This window comes from Saimiri boliviensis, chromosome 3 (genome assembly GCF_048565385.1).
Source record: "Saimiri boliviensis isolate mSaiBol1 chromosome 3, mSaiBol1.pri, whole genome shotgun sequence".
NCBI classification, from domain to species: Eukaryota; Metazoa; Chordata; class Mammalia; order Primates; family Cebidae; genus Saimiri; species Saimiri boliviensis.
The window spans coordinates 6,674,097-6,694,406 of NC_133451.1; the positions used below are offsets into that span (position 1 = coordinate 6,674,097).

General features: G+C 48.2%; 1 protein-coding gene across 4 annotated transcripts in view; it reads left to right on the forward strand.

Annotated features, from left to right (window-relative positions):
- The window catches only part of JAKMIP1 (janus kinase and microtubule interacting protein 1), a 174,796-nt gene that overhangs the window by 48,690 nt on the left and 105,796 nt on the right, over window positions 1-20,310 (forward strand). Inside the window, exon 2 of one of the 4 annotated variants that reach the window (XM_074395873.1) lies at window positions 1,657-1,790. The exons of the other annotated variants lie outside the window; for them this stretch is intronic. The gene's annotated coding sequence lies outside the window, so the exon portion shown is untranslated. The remainder of the gene's footprint in view (window positions 1-1,656; window positions 1,791-20,310) is intronic. 4 annotated transcript variants of the gene reach the window in all.

Here is a 20,310-nt window from a genome sequence, read left to right on the forward strand (position 1 = left end):
GGAAAGGGGCTTCAAATCCCAGGGCTCCTGATGCTCAGCATGGCTCCTCTTCCCACCCAGATCCGCCTGTGACCAAGGTCTGTGTGAAGGAGTCCAGGCTCAGGGGAAGACCCCCGGAGCTGAGGCTGAGGGGCAGGACAGCGGGGCGTCTGAGCAGGGATCAGGGTGCTGTCGAATGGTGAGCAGGTGTGAGCCTCTGGTGAGCCAGGCACCAGGAGCGTGTGGTGGAGCTTGATTTTGAGGCCTTGGCTGGGTGAGTGTGAATCTGTTGTGCAGTCTTTGGGCAGGTAGAGGAGATGTGCATGGGTGGGGCTGGTAACAGAAAAACCAACCTAGCTCAGGTTAACAGGTTAACAGATTAAGTAGTGTGGGCTTCCTAGAATCGCTAAGGGATGCTCACTTCTTCTTCCTTTTTTTTTTTTTTTTTTTGAGATGGAGTCTTGCTCTTGTTGCCCAGGCTGGTGTGCAGTGGCATGATGTGGGTTCACTGCAACCTCTGCCTCCTGGGTTCAAATGAGTCTCCTGCCTCAGCCTCTTGAGTAGCTGGGACTACAGGTACCCCCCCCACCACACCCAGCTTATTATTATTATTATTATTGTATTTTTAGAAAAGACAGAGTTTCACCACATTGGCCAGGCTGGTCTTGAACTCCTGATCTCAGGTGATCGGATCCCCTCAGCCTCCCAAAGTGCTGAGATTACAGGCATGAGGCACGACACTCGGCCGGGATGCCCACTTTTATGAGAACATTGCGAAGATCTACTGCAAGAGTGAAGTGTTGAGTATGGAGGTCAAAGACCTCATATTTAAATATAGGGGTTAAAGGGTGACATAAATATTCCCAGGATAGGTGGTTGGGTTTTCTCATAGAGACTGCCTGCCTTTTATTCGTGCGGACAGAAACTCTTCTGAAGCCAGGCCTTACTCTGACACATACGATGCAGAGCAGCAGGCAGCTCCTCAGCAGGTTGGTGGCAGGACTGGCGGGGGTCTGGTGGGGCGCGGGGCTCTAGGAGCCGGGGCTGCAGGCTTAGGGAACGTAGCTTCCACCAAAGAGGAAGAAAGGAAGGCTTGGTTGAGTGAGGACACTTGATCAGAGTCACAGTGGGGGGGTCATGGCCCCAAGTAGAAGAAATTTCTCCTTTTTACTCCCACTTAGAGCAGCGTCTGCTGGCTAGGTGGTTTTATTCCGAACTGATTCAGCTTCCTCCCTTCCTGCTCTCTCTCACTTTCTCTCTTTCTCCCCTTTCTCCCCTCCCGCTCTGCCTTCCTCCTTCCTCCTCCCTTCCTCCTTCCCATCTCCCTTTCTCCTTTTCTCCCTCCCTCCCTCCTTTTCCCCTTTCCTTTCTCCTTTCCAACCCTGAGACCTTTATCAGGTGGTTGAATGTATCAGGCATAGTGGTGAGCCCTGTAGTGGTTACCATGTAAAAGTCGTCATAACCACAGCAGCCAATGCTCAGGGAGTGTCAATGCCATGTACCTGGCACTGTACTCACTGCTTTTACTTACATTGTCTCATTTAATTCTCACAGCAACACTGTGAGTTTGGTATGGTTATTAATAATCCCATTTACAGATAAAGAAACTGAGATCTAGACAGGTGGAGGGAATAGCCGAAGGCCTCACTCCATACCTTTAACCACTTTGCCATCCAGCTTCAAAGGCTATGGAGACCCACCTTCAACTCTATGTTTCAAGGAACTTGATCAGCAGACAGGACAATAGGTGGTTCCAGCCAGGAGGACTGGAAGACTCTGAGCTGAAACGCGGCTGCGATGGTCTCGGTGCGGTGAGTGTAACCAGGTGGGGGTGGGAGGAAGATGTAGGGGATGACTTTGAGGCTAGCGTTGGCCAGGTCTAGGGTGGTGAGGGTGGTGGGTGAGCAAGCAGAGGGCCTTTTGGCAGAGAGAACTGCTTGGGCAGAGGCGTGGAGGCACACCAGAGAGGGCACGGAGCATGTGGGGATTTGGAGGCGGTATTTTGTGGTGCAGTGAGGAAGAACGTGGGAGTCTGATCTCGTCTTTCGTCTTGGCTCTGCCAATGCTGGGCTTAAGATCTTGAAAAAGTTACAGACACTCCTTAAGCCTTAGTTTTCCTGTAGGGAAAATGGGAATAATGATAGAAGTCACTTCATAGGATTGTTGAGAGGATTAAATGAGGTCCTATATAGAACATATACACGGCGGCCGTTGTTTTCCTTTTTGGCGTGTAGGGTGGTATGGCTGTGTCGCAGTTGGGAGGGGAGCAGAAGACAAGCTCAGGAGCTTGAACGCCAGGCCAGAGTACTTGGGCCACAGCCTGGAGACAGCGGGGGACTGGAGAAGGTATTGGCTGGGGGTGGGGGTGGGGGTGGGGGGCGCTGCACAAGGCCACATAGAAGCCAAAGCTTGAGAAGAAAGAGCTGCCATCCCCAACAGCCTTCGCCAGGCATTCTGCTTTTGGTGGATGACAGAGACCCACTGGTGGGGCTGTAAATGAGTGTTCCCTGGGCACACTCAATGCTCACTGCTTCAGGTGTCCCACTGGCTGTCTTCTGGTGGGAGACATTATTACTGCCTTGCTCAAGTGGGGAGGCTTGAGGCTGGGATGTGGAAATTTCATGCCCACTTTCTTCTTCCTGCTGTGGTCTAGGAAGCTGATTTTAGAGGCCCACATTTTCAAATGTGCTTTTAAAAGATTTTGCTTCCTACCTGTGGCATCAGGGCAGTTTTCTGGGGGTCCAGATGGAGTCTGTTGGGTTTCAAAGAGGAAGCCAGACAGACACTGATACCGGTGCTGCCGGCCCCATGGTCTGTTCGTGAAGGTCAGGAGTCGGCTAAGCGCCGTGGGAGCTGCCGCAGAGGCTGGGATTAAGAAGCGGGTGTCTATTCCTGGATGCAGAAACCACTCAGTTCAGCAAACAGGGCTGTGTACCTGCTGTGTCAGGCCCCGGGCAGGGCCCTGGGGAGCTAGAGGCGGATGAGCCATGGGCACTGTCCTTGAGAAGCCCTCTGCATGGTAAGGGTTTTGGATAGAAGCCGATGACGGGGGCCAGCCGTAGCCCCCGGTCTCCGCAGGCCTCTTGCTTTCTCCGAGGTATTTCTGCTTCTCTGTACTGGGAGGTTGGGTGGGGGAGAAGCTGGCACCTCCTTCAAAGAATTATGAAGATTACTGAGCTAATACACATAAGCCCAGAACATGGGGCCTGCGCCAGCACTTGCTTCTCTCTCTCTCACTGTGTGTGTGTGTGTGTGTGTGTGTGTGTGTGTGTGTGTGTCTTTCTGATGGAGGAGAATGCTCTGTGTGTGTGTCTTTCTGATGGAGGAGAATGTTCTGTGCTGTAGGGAAGTAGCTGAGGGGCACAGAACCTGTGTCGTTCACTTTCTTCCCCAGAGCTTGGCATATGGCAGGCACTCCACAAACTTGCAGGTGTGTTTGTTGAAAGAATAAGTGTGTAATTGGCCTTGGAGGATGTGAGATTTAGGCAATGAGGATGTTGTTCCTGGTAAGCAGGGGCAGTGGAAGGTGTAGAGGTGAGGCAGGAGGAGAAGCCTGGCTGGAGGGTGGACCATGGGTGGGAAGAGCTGGGAGGTGCATGGGAGATTCTAGGATCTTGACCATCAGCCTGATGCAGTTGCTGAAATGCTTTTAAGCCTGGGCGGGAAGCATTTGGCCTTATCTTCCGCAGCCCTGTAGCAAAGGAGGTCTGCTCTGTGCTGGTGGGGTTTCAAGAGGTGCGGGGTCCTGGCCAGATCAGGAGAAAAAGGCCCTGCAGGGAGAAAGGGAACATGATATACTTTGGACTTTAGAAGCCGATATAAATATTGAATTTTAAGTTAGGAACTTTTTTGCCCTGTTTCTTTAATCTTCAGAAGAGAGATGAAATGGACATCCCTTCCATTTTGAGCATGTATGTCACAAACTGGATTTCAAGTCCGATTTGGTTTCAGGTCCCAAATTGAGTATTTCTTACTTGCTGGTCTTGGGCCGCATCCCTGATTTCACTGGCACTCCACTTGCTCACTTCGCTCCTCCCCTGCTTGTCACCTCCCTCTGGGAGAAAGCCCCGCACGCTGGCTGGCAGGAAGAGTGGACATTTATTTTGTCTTCTCTTCTGAAACTCTCACATTTTTAATTTGATTAGCATGATTTTACTTTTATTAAAATTACTCATTTTAATTTAATTGTATGTAGTTAAAAAAAGATTACTTATTTTAAAAAGACCTGACAAAGCATTCAGCTTAGTCCTGGCTGGCTGTCCGGCCTTAGTGGCCCTTCTCTAAGGTCGTGGTGGAAGTCAGTGAAAACATGGCCACTGTTTCCTGGGGCGTGTTCCTGCCGGTTACATGGCATCTTGGAATTCAACTCCCACCAGCCCCTGCAAACCTACAGCGTCCGTGGCACCGCCTTGTCACCTGGGCCAGAAACCCAGATATCTTCCTTGACTCTTCTCCCTCTCAGCACACCCAGTCCCCATGCCTTGGCTAGAAAATACTCCTCTTTTTCTCCTTTTATTTATTTTATTATTATTTATATATATATTTTTATTGCATTTTAGGTTCTGGGGTACATGAAAAGAACATGCAGGATTGTTGTATAGGTACATACATGGCAATGTGGTTTGCTGCCTCCATTCCCATCACCTATATTTGGCATTTCTCCCCATGTTATCCCTCGCCAACCCCCCTAACCCCTGCAGCCCCTCCCCTGGTCCCCCCAACAGACCTCAGTGTGTGATGCTCCCCTCCCTGTGTCCATGTGTTCTCATTATTCAATACCCGCCTATGAGTGAGAACATGCGGTGTTTGATTTTCTGTTCTTGTGTCAGTTTGCTGAGAATGTTTTCCAGGTTCATCCATGTCCCTACAAAGGACATGAACTCATCGTTTTTTATGGCTGCATAGTATTCCATGGTGTATATGTGCCACATTTTCGCTGTCCAGTCTATCATCGATGGGCATTTGGGTTGGTTGCAAGTCTTTGCTATTGTAAACAGTGCTGCAATGAACATATGTGTGCATGTGTCCTTATAGTAGAACGATTTATAATCCTTTGGATATATACCCAGTAATGGGATTGCTGGGTCAAATGGAATTTCTATTTCTAGGTCCTTGAGAAATCACCACACTGTCTTCCACAATGGCTGAACTAATTGACACTCCCACCCACAGTGTAAAATTGTTCCTATTTCTCCATATCCTCTCCAGCATCTGTTATCTCCAGATTTTTTTTTCATTTTAGGTTTTGGGGTACATGTGAAGAACATGCAAGATTGTTGCATAGGTACACACTTGGCAGTGTGATTTGCTGCCTTCCTCCCCTTCACCTGTATCTGGCATTTCTTCCCATGCTATCTCTTGCCAACTCCCCACCCACTGCTGTCCCTCCCCTATTTCCCCCCAACAGACCCCAGTGTGTGATGCTCCCCTCCCTGTGTCCATGTGTTTTCATTGTTCAACACCCACCTATGAGTGTGAACATGTGGGGTTTGATTTTCTGTTCTTGTGTCAGTTTGCTGAGAATGATGGTTTTCAGGTTCATCTATGTCCATACAAAGGACACGAACTCATCGTTTTTGATGGCTGCATAATATTCCATGGTGTATATGTGCCACATTTTCCCTGACCAGTCTATCATCGATGGGTATTTGGGTTGGTTCCAGGTCTTTGCTATTGTGAACAGTGCTGCAGTGAACATTCATGTGCATGTGTCCTTATAGTAGAATGATTTATAATCCTTTGGATATATACCCAGTAATGAGATTGCTGGGTCAAATGGAATTGCTATTTCTAGGTCCTTGAGGAATCGCCACACTGTCTTCCACAATGGTTGAACTAATTTACACTCCCACCAACAGTGTAAAAGTGTTCCTATTTCTCCACATCCTCGCCAGCATCTGTTGTCTCCAGATTTTTTAATGATCACCATTTTAACTGGTGTGAGATGGTATCTCAATGTGGTTTTGATTTGCATTTCTCTAATGACCTGTGATGATGAGCGTTTTTTCATATGTTTTTTGGCCTTATATATGTCTTCTTTTGAAAAGTATCTGTTCGTATCCTTTGCCCACTCTTGAATGGGTTTGTTTATTTTTCTCTTGTAAATCTGTTTTAGTTCTTTGTAGATTCTGGATAGTAGCCCTTTGTCAGATGGGTAGATTGCAAAAATTTTTTCCCATTCTATTGGTTGCCAGTTCACTCTAATGATTGTATCTTTTGCTGTAAAGAAGCTCTGGAGTTTAATTAGATCCCATTTGTCTATTTCGGCTTTTGTTGCCAATGCTTTTGGTGTTTTAGTCATGAGGTCCTTGCCTACGCCTATGTCCTGAATGGTTCTGCCTAGGTGTTCCTCTAAGGTTTTTATGGTGTTAGGTCTTATGTTTAAATCTTTAATCCACCTGGAGTTAATTTTAGTGTAAAGTGTCAGGAAGGGGTCCAGTTTCTGCTTTCTGCACATGACTAGCCAGTTTTCCCAAAACCATTTATTAAACAGGGAATCCTTTACCTCCTTATCACCTGGGTCAGAAACCCAGATATCTTCCTTGACTCTTCTCCCTCTCAGCACACCCAGTCCCCACGCCTTGGCTAGAAAATACTCCTCTTTTTTTTTTTTTTTCTATGTCTGTGCGTGGACGTCCATCCATAAATAAAATAAGTGCTTCTTCTAGGCCAGGCCAGAGGACACTGTGGTCATGCTGGCAGGCAAGTTCCTGGCTGCCTGAGCCTCGCAGCCTCTGGAGTGATGGGTGTGTGGGTGGGAGTTGGAACCACAGTGGTAAACAAGTAAAAATAAACAAGAATGCGAGGCTGCTGTTTGTTGGAGCTCCTGCTGGCTCAGGCTGCGGCCTCCCTTCTTTCCCGCTCCTGTTTCCCACAAGTGGATGGTACCAGGAAACGCTGGTGAATGAAACTGGGTGAAAAAGTGAAAGAAATTGGCTCCTGCCACCTTGAAAAGGAGGACGCGCCCGGCGCAGAGTCTGTGCCCACACAAAGCATTTACATTCCAAGTGTGTTCCATGTATCTTGAATGGCTGTGGAGAAAAGTAATGATGTATGCATTTCCTGGAGTCCTGAGGCAGAGGCTTGAAGTCCTCATTTGCTTAGAAAAAAAGAAATGCAAAATGGTGACTCTTCTGTGCTAGGAAAATGTCCTGGGCATGAGCCAGCCTTTGAGACTGTAGGCAAACTGCCCTCCTGGGCCGTCTCACCGGGAAATGCAGTTGTCCTCTTCCTGGTCTGAAACCGATACACCACAGCCAGCACATCACTCCACTCCAGCTGGCATTCAACTTGGGGGTCCATGAGAGGCCAGTTAGCAGGTACGTTCGGGAGTCTGAGGTGGGTGGATCACCTGAGGTTAGGAGTTTGAGACCAGCCTGGCCAATATGATGAACTAACATGGTCTCTATTAAAAATACAAAAAATTAGCCAGGCATTGTGGCAGGCACTTGTAATCCCACTTACTTGGGAGGCTGTGGTGGGGCACAGCTTAGCAATGGAGATTAGGTCTAATTTTCATTTCTGCACTCACTATTTTCTAAGCACCTGCTTAGTACCAGACACTATGGTTGGTCGTAGGAGCACAAAGATGACTAAGACAAGATCCTTGCTTCTAAGGAATAAAACTTCAGAGAATGTGAGCTCAAGGCTGATAGGGATTTCTGTCTGTTTTGTGTTCCCCGTGCTGAGAACAGCATCCTCCACACAGAGGGAGGCTCAATAAATATTTGTTGAATGAATGAAGAGTTGGGTGGGAACAAGTCTGATGCCAGCCTTGTGGGGCCAGGGTAGCCATGTCAGAGGGAAGCCCAAAAGGGTGGGTGCCCTGCAGCAGATGATGGGAGAGACTTGTGAGCTGAGGAGAGGAGATCGTGCAGACCCAGGCCAGACCCTCTGGGCAGAGGGAGGTGTGGAGACAGAACTCACACCTAGGTGGCCTGAGAGTTGGTGTGGACCTGGCGGGGAGACTGAGTGTTCAGAAGCTGTGGATGCAGATGGTCAGCGCTTCGTTTGCCTGGCCAGTGGGCTTGAGCTGGACCCTGAGCCGGGGGACCATTTGGAGCCACTTAGTTATAGGAATGACACAATGGGAGGCTCTTGAGGACTACATGGAAGACAGTTGGGCCAGCAGAGCCAGGGAGACAGATGAGGCTGTCAGTCAGAGCTCAGCTCTTAATTCACCAGGGCATTGCCCAGACATTCTTCCATATTTCCATGACTGGCACAAATATATTCTGTTTGGACATCCAGTCACTATTTCCTTGTTACTTACTGATGTGTGCCTTAAAAAAAGAAAAACTGAGTTAGGGCTGAGTGTGGTAGCTCACACCTGTAAATCCAGCACTTTTGGAGGCTGAGGTAGGTGTATTACCTGAAGTTAGGAGTTCAAGACCAGCCTGGCCAACATGGTGAACTAATATGGTCTCTACTAAAAATACAAAAAATTAGCCAGGCGTGGTGGTAGACACCTGTAATCACAGTTACTTGGGAGGCTGAGGCAGGAGAGTCGCTTGAACCTGAGATGCCGTTGTACTCCAGCCTGGGCAACAAGAACAAAACTCCGTCTCAAAAAAAACTGAGTTAGGCTCATAAGTGATTATGTTTCAATAGCTGATCTTTTAAAAATTCTCATCCAGTAAAGAGGTAGAGAAGTTTCTCATGCCATCTCCTCATGTCACCTCAAGTGTATGGTAGGGAGAGTGAGGAATTCGGAGTTCAGAATCGAGTTCAAATCCTGTTCCACCACTGGAATCACCTTGGCTGCTTTAGAAAAATACCAACATCTGTACCCCACTGCAGACCAGACCACGTAGACTAGACCACTTACCTTAGATCCTCCGCATGCAGCATAACACTGACCATCGGAGCCACTTTTCAGTGTACAGTTCAGTCATATTAAGTACGTTCACATTATCGTGCAGCCATCCCCACAGTCTACTATCAGGACTTTTTCAGCTGGGCACAGGGGCTCATGCCTGTAGTCCCCACACTTTGGGAGGCAGAGGTGGGAGGATTGCTTGAGCCCAGACATTCGAGATCAGCCTGGGCAACATGCTGAAACCCCATCTCTACGAAAAATAAAAAAGTTAGCTGGGAATGTTGGCATATGCCTGTAGTCCCAATTACTTGGGAGGCTGAGGTGGGAGGATCACTTGAGTCTGAGAGGTCAAGGCTGCAGTGAGCCATGATTGTGCCCCTGCTCTCTAGCCTGGGCAACAGAGTGAGACTCTGTCTCAAAGAACTTTTTCATTAAGCAAAACTGAAACTATACTGTTAAACAGCAGTTCCTCATTCTCCCTCCCCAGCCTCTGGCAGTGACCATTTGACTTTCTGTCTCTGAGTTTGAGTCCTCTGGTATTTTTGTGACTGGCTTATTTCACTCAGCGTAATGTCCTCAAGGCTCATGCATCTTATACCACGTGCCAGGATTCCCTTCCTTTTTAAAGCTGAATATTCCATCGAAGGTATAGACCACAGTTCATTTGTCTATTGATCTATTGATAGACACTTGCATTGTGTTATGGGCTGAAATGTGACTCCCCAAAATTCATATGTTGAATCCTTAGTTCTCAGTACCTCAGAACGTGACAGTATTATTTGGAGATACAACCCAAAAAGAGGTGGTTGAATTAAATTGAGGTCATTAGGATGGCCTCTAATTCAATATGGTGTCATTATGAGGAGAGATTAAGACATGGACATACACAGAGAGATGACCATGTGAAGACACAGGAAGAAGACGGGGTCTACAAGCCAAGGAGGGTCTTATACCAAAACCAAACCTGCCAATCATGATCTTAGATGCCCAGCCCTCCAGAAATGTGAGAAAAAAAATCCTGAGATTGAAACCATCCAGTGTAGTGGTTTGTTGTGGCAGCCTTGCACACGAGTACAGATTGTTTCCACTTCTTGGCTATAGTGAGTAATGCTGCAGCCAACATGGTGCACAAATATCTCTTCAAGACTCTGCTCTTCATTCTTTTGAATATAAATGAAGAAGTAGAACTTCAGGACCACTTGGTACATTTGTTTTAGGCATGGATATTTTTAAGAGCACCTCAGGCCACGAACCACAGGGACTATGAAGACTGTGTGAGCGCAGGGCAGGGGCAAAACATGAATATTGGAGTCAAACTGTCTGGGTTCAAATTTTGGTGCCTCCACTCACTCATCAGCTGTGTGACGTGGGCAGGTTGCTTTACCTCTCTGTCCCAGAGGTTCTGCATCTGTCAGATCGGGAGAGCTCCAGTTGTTATGAATGTTGAAGGAGATGCTGCATGGAAAGGGCCTGGCTCAGTGCTTTGCATGGACAAGTGCCCATGCTTAGTGGCTGTTTCTATGATTTGTCATAATGATCATGCTGATCCAGTGGTGATGCCAAAAAGTACCTGCAGCCGCTGGACTATATCTGGTTGTTTTCTTATTTCATTTTCATGTTGTTCATTGCTAGTGTATAGGAATACAATTAATTTTTGTATACTAAGCTTGTATCCTGCCACATTGTTGAACTTGTTTATTAGTTCTAATAGTTTTATTTAGTAGATTCCTTAGGGTTTTCTATATACAAGATCATTGTCATCTGGAAATAGATAATTTTACTTATTCTTTTCTGATCTGGGTGCCTTTTATTTCTTTTTATTGCCTAGTTGCCCTGACTAAAACCTCAAGTCCAGCGTTTGAATAGAATTGGCAAGAACAGACATCCTTGTCTTGTTCCTGATCCGGGGGGGAAAGTGTTCATCTTTCACCATTGAGTATGATGTTAGCTGTGGGGTTTTGGTAGACGCTCTTTACTGGGTTGTAAAAGTCCCTTCTGTTCATTCCTAGCTGATTGAGTGTTTTTATCATGAAAGGCTGGTAGATTTTGTAACACACCTTTTTTGTACCTATTTAATGGTCATGCCATTTTTATCCTTTATTCCATCAATATGGTATAATACATGGAATGATTCTGGCATATTAAACCAACTTTGCATTCCTGGGATAAATCTCACTTGCTCATGGTTCTTTTTACACGGCAGGATTTGTTTTTCTAGTATTATGTTGTGAATTTTTGCATCTATAGTTGTAAGGAATATTAGTCTGTAGTTTTCTTGTGATATCTTTGTCTGGTTTTGGTATCAGGGTAGTACTGGCTTCACAGAATAAGTTGAGAAGTATTCTGTGCACTTCTACTTTTTGAAAGAGTTGACTATTCATTCTTCTTTAAACATTTGGTAGACCATCTGCAGCCATCTAGGCCTGGGCTTTTCTTTGAATCTGGGTGTTAATTATGTTTAGTGTAGTACTGTGTTCAACTTTTTGTTGTGTCATTGCAGTTTTACCTGAATGGGAAGGGAACAGCTGGCAAGGCCAGGGCTTCTAAAGAACCGATTTGCATCAGATTTGCACTTTTAAAAATATGCAGGATGTGGAGGCCAGAAGGGCCTATGTTTTGTCCAAAGCAGACCTCTGTGTCCTGATACAGCTCCTCCTTCCTGAGCCTCCTCCCACTGCCAGGCTTTGAGCTGGGCCTGGGTGGGCCTCTCCATTTAGACTCCATGGTATGCCTGTGAGACAGATACTGTGGTCCCTGCTCCAGCCTGGGAGACTGAGAAGGAGGGCAGGCACTCACCCAGAGCCATCAGCCAATCCATGGAAGAGACGGGGCTTGCCTGGCCTGGGTCCCTCAAGCCTTCTGTTATTATCCGATGACCAGAGACTGTTCTTTTCCTTTTCCATTTAAATAAAAAACTATTTGTTCTAGAGCAGCATGCGTTAGAATCACTCGGAGGACTTGTTTAAACCCACACTGCTGAGTCCACCCCCAAGTTCTGTTCAGTAGGTTACTGTTGGGGCCAAAACATTTTAATTCCTACCAAGCTCCCAGCTGATGCAGATGCTACTGGTCTAAGGATCCTACTCAGAGACTGCTGTTTTTCAGTTAGTTTGGAGATGCCCAAACTAACTGAAAAATTAAAAAAAATATATCCAGGGGCTGGAGGCATAACTACAAAAGGCCAGGTGGGACCTGGGCCAGATCTAGCAGGCCTGCCTCTTGTCCCGTTGTGGAGTGTGAGGTGGCATGTGGTGGCTCCAGAGGGGACACAGTGACTCTTATCAGCCTGGGGTCAGACATGGCCCCAGAGAGGAGTTGGTGGCATCTGAGTTTCAAGGCCTTGCTGATGGCAAAGGAGGCTTTCCACATCCAGATTCCAGAACTGGCTGAGATTCAAATAGGAAGTCAGGAAGCCCCAAGTCTGTTCATAAGGCTTTCAGAATGTATCCAAAGGAAAATAAAAACAAAAATTTAAGAGAATGCTTTCTGCACAGTATACCATGTGCCGGGCACTGTGCAAGGTGCTGTGCGTGGGTTAACTTAGCTCTTACTTACAGAGGAGAGCTGTGCTGCTTTCCACTTAACAGGTGGGTGGTGCAGGCTCAGAGGGGCTGAGAAACTTGTTCGAAGTCACACGGTGAGGTAGAGCCAGAGTGTGCGTTGACTCTCAGCCTTCCAGAGTCCAACAGGCTGCCCCCAGAAGGCATTGAGGCAGTTTTCTGTTTTATATTGATAGTGCAGTCAGAGATGAGAGGCCACACACACATGCACACACGCACGCATGCACGCATGCGCACACGCGCGCGCACACACACACACACGAGTGCTGGAGTGAGGGGCCCCAGCAATAGTCATTGCTGGCTATGTTCCTTAAACCTTTCCATCCTTTGTTTCCTCATCTGCAAAACACGAAGTTGTTGAAAATCCTGTGATGCCATTTGTCCCCCTTGGGGGATCAGTCACATAACCTGCTCCTGCTCTGTGAACTGATCTCTGCCTGTGTCCAGAGCATCCCATCCATTGCTGTCTCCTGGAAACCTCAGGGCAGTGGCAGTAAGCAGAGCCATGCCTGTCCGGAGGTCAAGGCAGCTTGACCCCACTGCCAGCTGCCTCTTAGGTCCGAGAGCAGAGACTCTGGCTATGTTTTAAGGATTTAGGGTTAGAATTTCGATTACTGTGATATGGTAGCTTAAAAAAAGCACTAATAGTATGAAATAAAAGCAACATCCCTTAGCTTTTTCATATTGCCGAGTGTATACAGGACTTCTGTCATGTGACAGATTCATGCACTAGTTTGGCTGGAGGTGCAAAACACAGTCATTTAAAAAGCACTGGACTCAGGAAGGACAGAATATGAGAAACGACTCTTGTGAAAACACAGAGCTCCCAGGGGCTCCCTTTCCCCTTGCCCATGCGGGCATACATGGGGACAAGCCTCTTTGAAACTTTGCAGTGTTTGGCCAATCAATTGGGAAGGGAATCTCTCCATGGGGAAAAATTCTAAATCTGTACAAAATCCTTGGAAATAACCAAAATGTCCCTAAATCCAAGAAGGAATGAGGTAGGAAGGCCTCCACCACTCCTCAGAGAGTCTTGGAAAATTCTTATGATGTGAAGAGGAAAAGACAAGCTAGAAAATGATTGCTGGACATGGGTGTGAGAGCTAAGTCAAAACTGCACCTCGAAAGACAGGCCAGAAGGAAGTCAGTAGAATGTCGACAGTGGGTGGAGGTGGGGGATGGAAAAGAAATTTCTTTTTCTCCTTTTCCTCTTCTGTGTTCTCCCAGGTTTCTTCCTTGGAGTAAACTTGATTTTTAAAATGAGAGAAAGATGGTTAACACCCTTAGGAAGCATCAGCTCCTCTCCATGGCAGAGCCTGACGGCAGAAATGAGCGGTTTCCCCATCAACATCCCCTTACACCAGGCTGCTCAGTGGCCAGGGAGGTTGCTGCAGGGGTCAAGGGTCCACATCCTTGGCATCAGTGTCCTGGGTGTCTGTGTCCTGGGCATCAGTGTCCTGGGGTGATTTTCCATTTGGTGCAGAAATAGCTCTTCTGTTTTTCCACCTGGCTTCTGTGGATGAGGGCTGGGCCAGCTACCAGCAAGTTAACACGGAGAATTGCGTGGACTTGGGAGTGGAGGAGAAGAGGAATTCACTGTCCAGGTTCTGGGACACAGGTGCTGTTGCCTTAATTTTATGGGGGTCCTAAGGACTGTAGTCAATATTCATTTTATAAAGCAGCAACTCAGGAAGGGTTTCGTCTACCACTTTTTTTTTTTTTTGAGACAGTGTTTTATTCTGTTGCCCAGGCTGGAGTGCAGTGGCATGATCTCAGCTCACAGCAACTTCTGCCTCCTGGGTTCAAGCAATTCTTCTGCCTCAGCCTCCCAAGTAGCTGAATCATGGTCCCCTTGGCCAGCTTAAGGCTCCTTCCAATGGCGTGGTTCAGGTCTTTCTGCAGGGTCAGAGGGAAGTCTGCCCACTAGGTGACAGTGGTACAAAGTGTGAGGGCCTCTGTCCCCACTGCTCCTGGAGGGGCAGAGAAATAAATGACTTTTTATCTCCTTTTGATCTGTCTTCTCCAAGACATTTTCCACACTGAAAATAATGCTTTTAGTTGGAGAAGGGATTACAAAGTGTCCCCCGATAACTTGGTAGAATACTATTTCTCTCATCTGGTGTCATCCTTTGGGCAATAAGAAAGATGCGACTCAGGAGGCAGTTGCAATAAAGAAAATCCTTGACCTCAGGTCAGCCGCAGGCCCTGGTCGCAGCTCACGTGTCCTCAGTGCAGTGCCTGGTGTGTGCTAGACACTGGAGAATGGTGGGCTCCCTCCTTGCACAAAATCAGAAGCTGAGGTCCAAAGAGGGAAAAGCACTTGCCCAAGATCCCAGAGCTGGGTGACGGCAGAGCCAGACCTGTGGACCAGGCATCTGGGCCCCCTAACCTCAGCAGCCTGCATGGCCCCCTGCCCAGCATTCGCAGTGAGGGAGCCATATGTGAGGTGGGGGACCCACCCCTCAGTCAGTCACTACCATCCTAATCATATCATGTAGAATGAGAAGCAGCCACCAGCATCCAAAGTGGTAGATGAGGCCAGGCGTGGTGGCTCACGCCTGTAATCCCAACACTTTGGGAGGCCGAGGTGGGTGGATCACCTAGGTCAGGAGCTTGAGATCAGCCTGGCCAACATGGCAAAACCCCATCTCTATTAAAAATACAAACATGAGCCGGGTGTGGTGTAATCCCAGTTACTTGGGAAGCTGAGGCAGGAGAATTGTTTGAACCCAGGAGGCAGAAGTTGCAGTGAGCTGAGATCGCACCATTGCACTGCAGCTTGGGTGACAGAGCGAGACTCTGTCTAAAAAAAAAAAAAAAAAAAAAAAAAAAAAATTTAAATAAAAATAAATAAATAATTAAATAGAATTAACTTGGGTTCTGGGCTACCCCAGCTTTCTTCTATGTTCAGGTGCAGATAACAGAAGCCACTCTGTCCAGCTGCTTTACGTAGAGGGACAGACCACAGGGAAGTAGGTGCCAGTGGTGGAAGGTTGGGGATCAGAGTCTTGGCTGAGCTTAGGCTTGATCCCCAGAGTGTCACCTCAGAGCTGGCCTCTCATGAGCTGCCACGTCTGCCACCTCTGGGAGCTGGGGTTTTGGGAACCACTGTCCCAGGGCTGGTTGCAGCCCCAGCTGCAAGCCAGGAAGGAGAAGGCCATGGTTGGACCCCTGGCATGAGAGCACAGCTTGTCTACCAGGCCCACACCAGCAAGTGGATGCCTTGCCTCATCACCACCTGGCTCTCATTTGTGTTCAGGTCAGGCCTGTGTGATTGAAGGATTGCTGAACTGAATGAGCAATGGAACCTAAGTGATGTACGGAATCCAACTCCAAGGGAGTCTGGGAGATGTGGTTTGTAGCTCTTTAGCCTCTGCCGTTCAGGATAGCAATTTGATCCCCTGTTGGGGTCATTTCTTCCAGGTGCCAAGAAAGTGTGGATCAGCTGAGAAAGAGCCTCTCTCGAGTGAGGCCATCTGGAATGTTTAAGCAAATCACAGCTCCTGACTTCCCAAAGCAAGGGACTTGAAGGGTGTTCCTACTTAGCACGTCTGCTGTCGCCCAGGGTGTGAGACGACTTTTCAGGAACTGTATCAGGTGTGACGTAATTAAGGTTACATGGGCCAGAGCCTTGTGAATTTCCTGAATCCCAGCAAAGGCACAGGAACAATGCCGTCTAAACCTGATCCCCCTGTTAGGAAAATGCCAGCGTGTGCCATCTTGCAGCCACTGTGGCTGCAGTGGCTCAGCCGGCCAGGGTGAGCCCACAGGGAAGTCGGCATGGGGAAGCCAGGGCCTGGCACAGCACGTGTTCTGTCAGGTGGAGCAGGCAGAGGTGTGTGACTCAATTCCAAGGCTCCGTGGGGGAGGCTCTGCAAGGCAAGGAAACAGGCAGCACCTTACCATGAAAATGGGGGGCAGGGTGAGGAGGAAGAGTGACTATTCCCTCTGGGGGGACGTCAGAGGGGACGTCATGTGGGAGTTTGGTTCCTGGTGCAGAGGAGGACTGGTGGGAGCAGGCTGCAGAGTCCCAGGGGCCAGGTGGAATCCTTGCTCCCCACGTCACCTCCCTGAGCCTCAGTTTCCTCATCTATACAATGGTGTGGTCAGTGGAATCTCATGGGCTTGCCAAACTTCAACGCAACTCTGTCTAAATGCCTGGTATGTGACAGGTAGTGCCACTGCTGGTAACCAGCGGTTCGCTTTCTGCCAGTGTTTCTCGAGGGATTTCTGTGTAGTCAGGACCCCTACCACGTGGGTTGTGATTGGCTGGCTGAACTGGACAGGGAGAAGGGCCTTGTTATTTATTTATTTTTCCTGGGCAGGCCATTTCTTGGAATTCCAGATTCTTTAGTGTGGCTCCTGGCTGGTGCTAATCACCGTAAAAAAATCAGAAAAGCAGCCAAGAAAAGGATAGCTGACCAAGGGGCAGGTGACACGAACCACCCTTGGCTGTGTGACCATGGACAGGGACTTAGCTGCTCGGTGCTCGAATTGTCTCAGATAGAAAATAAGGGAAGCGGGTCCTCCCTCTTGGGACCTTGAGGGGTTAAATAGATCACTCTGTGCTGACACCAAGTGCCTTCAAGCATGTCCCTTGATGTTGTGGCTTTGCTTCCCTCATTCCTGCTCCCAGTGGGAGATGTTATCACTAGGATGCCACTTTGTCAGAAGTCTTTGAATATTCCCATGTTTTTTTGGGTTCAAGCAGACTGAAATATGGAGTCACAGATGCCTGCATTTAGACGTCAAGCACGTCGGTACATGTTATTTATGTATTTATTTACTTTGAATCTCACTTTGTTTCCCAGGCTGGAGTGCAGTGGTGCCATCTCAGCTCACTGCAACCTCTGTCTCCCAGCTTCAAGCAATTCTCCCACCTCAGCCTCCTGAGTAGCTGGGAATACAGGAATCTATCACCATGCCTGGCTAATTTTTGTATCTTTAGTAGAGATGAGGTTTCACCCCATTCACCAGGCTAATCTTGAACTCCTGACCTCAAGTGATCCACCCACCTCGGCTTCTCATAGTGCTGGAATTACAAGTGTGAGTCACTGTGCCCAGTCTCAGTACGTGTCGAAGGGACACTTCATTCACTACTTATTTTTGCCCCGTTCCCACCATTTCTTGAGTCCTGTGACATGAGTGTCTGCCAAGGTGCTAGCTGACGACCTGAAAATATTAGTAAGAAGTTCCCTGTGAGCCGGCCGTTCTGCTGGGCAGTGTGGTTTGGGGGAATAACTAGTGGGGTGGGCATTTGAAGGCTTGGGTTCAAGACCAGGCCAGGCTGGCTGTGGCTCTCAGAGCCTCTGGTTTCTCATAGGTAACATGGGGCAAGAAGCAACTTCTCAGCGGGGGTGGGATGGTTGATGCAGTGATATGCAGGAGACTAGATTATTTTAATCTGCAAAATGCTGTGCACATGATGGCTTTTTTTTTTTTTTTAATATCAAGGCTGGGCCAGGCTGGGCCTGGGGAGTGCCCATCCCTAGAGTGGGGTTGGGCAGCTCAAGGAGCATCTCATGTCAGTTTGCAAGGGTCGCCAGGAAGGGGTCCACAGACTGGGCGATTCACACAGCAGACATTTGCTCCCAGTTCTGGAGACTGGGAGTCCAAGATCAACCTGCTGCTGGGGTTGGTTTCTTCCGAGGCCTCTCTCCTTGGCTTGCAGACGGCCGTCTTTTCCCTGTGTCCTCGTGTGGACTTCCCTCTGTGTGTGTGTCCCATTCTTCCCGTGTTGTTAGGACATCCATCATCTTGGATTGGCCTACCCTAACAACCCCATTTCACCTAATTTACCTCTCTAAAGACCCTGTTTCCAAACATGAAGTCACGTCCTGAGGTGCTGGGGTTGGGGATTCAATGTAAGAATTCTGGAGGGACACGAGTCAGCCCATATACTGTGGCTTGAGAATGGGAGAGGATGGGGAGGAGTGGCCTCCAAGGAGACTGAGCGTCTCTGCCCCAGCCACACCAGAATGGAGACACACGAGCCCCGTGCCCGCCGTCTCCACCTGCCCAGAGCCTGCCCAGCAGCCCAGACACTGTCTTGTGTGTGGAGTCCCAGCTAGAAGAAACCTCTCTTGCTTCTGGGCATCCGCAGTGGTTTAATCCGAATCTCCACTGTGTGTTCTGGGCTGTCTTTATGGAGGCGCCACCCTCCCGTGCTGGACTTGAGGTGCTGGTGGGGGAGGGAGGGTGTGGCTCATCTCTGCCTCCCCAGGCCTGTGGTGCAGTATTGGTGTGTGTGAAAGAGGGCATTGCAGCACCATTGTGTGGACAGGTTGAGTCCATTTCATAGGCACTCAAGAGCTGCTTTGATTCTGGCAGGCACTGAGCCAGGCTCTTGGGAGGTTGAGGCAACAGGCCTGGCTGTCACAGGCACCCAGTCTGGTGTGGGAGATGGGCAGTGCCAGCACAGCGTGATCAGAGCTGTGAGAAAGGGAAGGTTGGGGGATTGTGCATATGCAAAGGAAGCCCCTGACCCAGCCTAGGGGTGGGAAGTGGTGTCGGCAAAAGCATCCCAGAGGAGGTGATGCCCAAGTTGAATTTTAAAGAAGATGAACAGGTGGAAAAGAGAGGGAGGGGCATTTCAGGAAGAGGGTACAGTCAGATTTGATGAGGCCAAGCTGCAGTAACAAAGAAACCCCAAAAGGTCCGTATATTAGTCCATCCTCACGCTGCTATAAAGATACTGACTCTGAGTAATTTATAAAGAAAAGAGGTTTGATTGACTCAGGGTTCTGTATGGCTGGGGAGGCCACAGGAAACTTAGAATCATGGTAGAAGGGGAAGGGGCATGTCTTACATGGTGGCTTTGAGTGTATGAAGGAGGAACTGTCAAACACTTACAAAACTGTCACATTTTGTGAGAACTCACTCACTATCATGAGAACAGCACGGGGGAACTGCCCCTGTGATCCAGTCACCTCCCACCAAGTCCCTCCCTTGACATGTGGGGATCAGGGGGATTACAATTTAAGCTGAGATTTGGGTGGGGACACAAAGCCTAGCCTTATCAGTCCATTCTAGTTCACACGTGCTCTGGCGCAGGCCCACTCCAGTGCGTGATTCAGGGATCCAGCCCCACCCTATCTTGTCATCCTACCATCTCAATGCATGGCTTTAAAGGTCCCTGCAGCTGGGAAGAGAAAAGAGTCATGTGAGTTTTTAAGAGCTTCCACCCAGAAGTGACACAGGTCAGGTCGAATCATAGGACCCCTACCTCCTGCAAGGGAATCTGGGAAATGTTGGGAACTATGTGGAGGATATGCCAAGGACACTGTGGGGAACACACTTGCTGGGGTGCCAGGGCCAATAGAACACAGTGTTGATGGGAAGCATGGTCCCAGGGCAAAATTAGCTTTGCAAGAAACTTGGTAAAACGGTGATTCTCCCTCCATGCTTCCCCGCCCACTACCCACTCTAGGGCATAACATCATGGCTGGAAACTAGACCCACAGAAGGAACAGAGTTGCCTAGGCGAGATGAATGAATCAGCTTGTCAGGCTGGGAAGGATTAATTTCTTTGAGAACTCTCGTTCACTTGCTTTTTAAGGAATTGGGTTTAACATGGACTCTGTCTATCTCTTGCTCTGCCTCCCTCCTTCCAAAAGTATAAATAATATGAAGTACTTGTTTTAACCTTTTTCATACGGAAACAAAATGTTTATGGCTATGCGTCTTCTAAGCCTTTCAAAGAGCTTGTGCTCCGAGTCACCGTCCCCATTATCAAGGGAGGTGCCTTGGCACTGAGCAGGAGCAGAGGCCTGCCTATAAAATATTCAGGAGCTTAGCTAACTTTGAAATTCTCGCTGGCACGGGCTTTGTCTTTGTAATTTTCATTCAGATTCATTATTATGAGCTTTTTAGTGTTCTATTGGGCCATATTATTTCATTATGAGCTCCTTGAGTATCATTTTTATAATGAAATTTTAATCTATTGAATTTATT